This window comes from Halichoerus grypus, chromosome 9, assembly GCF_964656455.1.
Source record: "Halichoerus grypus chromosome 9, mHalGry1.hap1.1, whole genome shotgun sequence".
Lineage (NCBI taxonomy): Eukaryota > Metazoa > Chordata > Mammalia > Carnivora > Phocidae > Halichoerus > Halichoerus grypus.
In genome coordinates, this window is record NC_135720.1 from 101,041,388 (window position 1) to 101,046,651 (window position 5,264).

Below are 5,264 nucleotides of genomic sequence, written 5' to 3' on the forward strand. Positions count from 1 at the left end.
TTATGGGTTCTAAATAGGTATTATTTGGGAAAGGACTCTGACTACATTTTAATTAAGCAATGAAGCAGTAATAATTATTTAAAAATCCTTAAATGTGAGACTATTAATTCAGTTATAAATAATACATAGCTCGTGGGTCAAAGATGTCACAATGGTAATAAAAAATTATTTGAATTGACATATAAAAATATACATCCAAAAGCTTTGAAGTATAACCAAAGAGGTATTTACAGAATAATGTAATCTTCTCACCTATCACCTACGTTTCCACCTGCAGGATCTGGGAAGGTCCTACCCCAGGACTTCATTCTGCACTGCATTAATATTGTTGATGCTGGTTAGGGGGCTGGCTGTTAGAGAGTGCCAGCACATAGGCTTTGGCCCACACTCAGCTCCCAGTGTGTTCAGACTTTCCCTTGCTTGATCTACTTTGTGATCTCTGATACTCCTGTGTCTCCCACATAACTGCCCTAGGTCACTGGCTCTACTATGATGACTGACTGCATTTCTAGTAACTCTCCAGGTAATGTCTGCTCTGCGCCTGACGATGTTCTCCTGAAAATAGGAGATGTTGCTAATCACTACTTGATATTCCCCAACATTTATAGCTGCTTTCTAGCCATCGATCAGCCTAGTAGATGCCTATTAACCTGTCAATTTTCTGTATTCTCTCATGGTCTGAACACAAACTCCATTTTTGTTTTAAGATTTTATTTATTTGAGAGAGAACAAGAACGAGAGAGCCAGAAGGAGAGGGAGAAGCAGTCTCCCTGCTCAGCAGGGAGTCCCGGGGATCATGACCTGAGTGGAAGGCAGAGCCACCCAGGCACCCAGAAACTCCGTATCTTGTAAGTCAAACTTAACCTTCACTTCAGCCTCCTCTTCCTCCTCATTATTTTGTTAACTATGTCCAGTTAATATGTATAAACATACATACACATTACAAGTTATTCATACAAGAATGGTATTTCCTGGAATAAAAATTAGGATACAAGACCTGTCAAAAATTGACTAGATTTGGAGGATATGGAATGGAATTTATAAAATGATAAAACATTTAAACACTATGGGATTATAATAGAAAAATCAGAACACAAGGTTATTGAAATGATGTCCTTATATAATAAATAACATGTATACTTATAGAATTCTCTATAAATCTCTAAGAATTGAGTTCATTTATATGAAAATGTTAACCAATATTCTAACAAATTTCCTTCAGAGGATATTTTTTTATGCAAAGTGAATATTTTTTACCTGTTTAGGCAATAGAAAATCGGACTGGATCTTAAACAATTTAACGTAATGCCTAGGACACTATATTTTTATTTGAATTTTCCCTGGTGTGGTAGATGGCAAAAATGACCACAAGCCTTCAGTCAACCCTGTTACCATTCTCTTTGCAATGTGACTTTGCAGTTCCTCACATCAACAGAGTATAGCATCGCCTCCCTCAAATCCAACTTGTTTGGGCCAAAACAATGCAGTGGAAGTGACGGGGTGCTAGTTCCCAGCCTAGGACTCAAAATTTGCATGCTTCTGCTCACTGTAAAATATATATGTATATTTATACTTCAGATTGGAATTTGAATGAAATATTTTTAAAAATGTTTCATTCCACCTTTCTGTAGTTAAACCTTTGGGTATTGTCATTTACTTTCTATTATATGACTGCATATTGATTCTAGAGAGTCAAAAGGAGAATTATGATTATTTTATAGTAGAGGTTTGGTTGATTATTTGGAAATTATGGAATTTTTATTTTATTTAATTGAAAATGTGAAAAAGGTAATGTCTCAGCTACAAATAGTGATGAGTCATGTCTGATCATGTGCAGCCCAAGCTATAATAAAACAATAGGTAGCACTAAAATGTGGGCCCAGAATGAAATATCTATTAACCTAATTTTGAACATTAATAACTTGGCATTAAGTCTGATTTTTCAAGCCAGGGCAGCAAGCGTAAGTCATGTGGGATTTGAAGAGATTTGCTTTCTCTTTTCCTGGCAACAGAAAGGTAAAAGACTCATAATTTTAGATCTAAACTCAAATGGCAGAATTATAAGAGCCTCTCAAACCAGTATTCTGTCTGTTCACTGGTTCAAATGATAATTCTTATCAGTTTTTAGAAAGAACAATGCTTTACAATGAAGGAGTTGGAAGGCAGCATGCTCCTTTACTGGCTCCTTGCCAGCCACACACTTCAGCAGTGTATGGGGTTTGGTTTATTGTCTGTCTTTTTGTAGTACATCCTAAGAAAAAATAATTAAAATAGATCTAATGAGCACTTACTAGTGACTTCAGTGATAGCTCTTCATCAGGCTTGAGCTTAATTTATGTGAATTTCACACCATTCCAAATAGTGCTATAATAACTAAAGCGCTGAAGCAGTCTTTTCTCAAATACCAACTTACTACTTCTCCCAGTTTCTCTCTTTTGCACCTTTGCCTAATGTTCTTTTCCCAAGGATGCACTTTGCAAAGTTTTTAAAAATTTCTTTATTTGAAAGCATTCATGAAATTTCTCAGATACATTCACTCATACTCAAGGCAGGAGTTCCCAGTGGTGTTTTTATGCCCACATGGTCACCTCATCAAGCCAGGCTATCTAACTGGTTATGCCAGGTAAAGATTATCAGTAAACAAACTGCCTCTGGTGGTCACCAGGGAGATGTCAGACTTTGAAGAACATATCATAAATCCTACTGCTCTTAGTTTGGCCAAGAGTCAAAGACAGACATTCAGGCTTTCCCAGCGTTGAAGTTAGATTTTTTTTTTTCCTGTTTTGCTCTATTTATCTTTTCCTATGTGTAAACTAACTTAACCTCTTGCTGCCTTCTTCCTTCCCTAGGAAACTTACTAATCACTAGTAGATACCTAGGTTACCCAAATAAAATTAAAAAAAAAAAATTTGTCCTCCATCATCTCATAGTCTAGTGTCCCACTGTCTCAGGTTCTCATTTATGAGAGACAATGTATATTAAGAAATAGGAGGAAAGGGAGTCAGGAAGTTTCAGGTGCAAAGAGCTTTCTCAGGGGTAAAATGGATATTGTTGTCCTTGTCATGCTACTGATAAGGTTAAGCCTTAGACCTGTCCTTAGAAACCAGTCTTCATCTCAGACAGTGTAGCATATCCACAGAAATACTGAAAATCCCTGGTGATAAAATTTGTCCTCTATTAAGCCCACCATCATTGGGATGAAGGAGATTGTAAATTAGTGCTTATCTTGCTCTTAACTTTCTGTAGCTATTTCAGATATTTCTTTAGATGACCTGAGTGAGTTTTTCTTAAAATCACTCAGGATAGCCACCCTTCAGCAAGGGTAATTGATTTATTTATTTTCTGAATTGGAGGAAGAATTAATTTAGTGGATATAGCCTTGAGCAAAAGCAAATGTTGAGTTGACCTCATTCTCTGGCTACTTTCAGCATAACAGTGGGTAAGAAGAGTAAATAAAAAAAAAAAACCAGGAGTTTGTGTATGTTTAAGATATCAAAAAGAAAATTCTCCTTGTAGTAATTTTGGTATTAATCCCTTTTCTCTCAAGGAGTTACAGTCAACATATATAGGTTTATTTTATTTATCCACATTCATTCAACTGGTCCTGCCATTTTGATATTTCTAAAGCTCCAATTTCTTGTATATCCATTGTCTCCTTGGGATTCCCAGTTTAATCTTCTCATTCTGTTATCTGGAATCATCTCCTAGCAAGGTTTAACCTCTTAATCCACATATTTCACTTTACCAACAGAAATACAGTTTTAAAACACAGATGGAATTATTTTTATCCATTTCTCAAAAACCTTCCATGGCTACTCAGTGTATAAATAAAGTGAAAACCTCTAAACACATATGTCCTTACCCTATTCCATTCAATTCACAAATAAATTTGAGCTACTCCTATGTGGCAGGCACAATGGTAAGCCTCCTTAATGTCCCTGTTCATTGTCTCTCCTAGATGTGGTTTCATTCTATCCCTGCTGTTCAGAGATGCATTGGTGGCCACACACTTCACCCCCTAGACAGACAGAACCAACACCTTCTCCCCAGTCCCTCACATTCTTTATTAGTTGTTTTGATATTTTAAACATTTCTTATATGTTTAGACATACATAAAAAAGAATAGGATAATAAAACTCCTCTCACAAATTCAACCTAATTATCAGTGATAGAAAAGTTTGCTTTATTTATACTCTCCATTCAATGTCACCATCTCTATTGTTGAGTGTAAAAATTTTCTTGAGTTCTTTAGTAGGAATTATTTTCTAAGAGCAACTGTCCATTAACTACTTGATACCTTGAGGAGCAGGTGGTATAGTATAGGCAGGGTATATTCTTGATTCTTTGCCCCTATTTACCAGCTCTCAGAATAATAAGAAATTGATATGCTAGAAAAATTTCAAAATGACCAATTTGTTTTCATTTTAAAATCATGGATCTTTAAGATATTTCATAAAAACAAGCCCTTTCTCTGAGCCGCTCGCCTTGCTTTCTATGAAAAAGAGAATTAGGAGGCCGTGTCTGGATAAGGGGTAATCATTGCTAGTGGGTTCGGATACCATCCCTTTTCAGTGATCAAGATCAATGAATTTCTTTTTCCTATAAAGAATTTACACTGGCATTTTTAAGGATACAGAGAGTCTGATGCATTATTTAAAATATTTTGTTTGCATCTATTTCTTGTCTATTAAACCTTGGTTCCATGTGCCATTAATGTAATTACCTTTTTGCCTCATCCTATAATGTATATATAATAGTTTCATTATGACAATACCCATGTTACCATTGAAAATACCAGTGTCATTATTGAACACTGTTCAAAGTTTACTAAAATAATGATAAGATCTGGGGCGCCTGGGTGGCTCAGTCGTTAAGCGTCTGCCTTCGGCTCAGGTCACGATCCCAGAGTCCTGGGATCGAGTCCCACATCGGGCTCCCTGCTCCGCGGGAAGCTTGCTTCTCCCTCTGCCGCTCCCTGCCACTCTGCCTGCTTGTGATTCCTCTCTCTCTCTCTGTGTCAAATAAATAAATAAAATCTTTAAAAAAAAAAAAAAATTAAAAAAATAAAAAAATAAAATAATGATAAGATCTGATAAGAATTTCAGTTTAGGAAAGGATGAGTGGTCCCTTAATGTTGAGAGATTTTGATGTAAGTTTTGTTTTGGTACATCTTTCAAATCACACTTTGCTGGAAGAAGCCTGTTTGGCTTTCAATTACCGTCTAATGTCAATCTTTTTTTTCCTGCAGTGAAAACAGACACTGT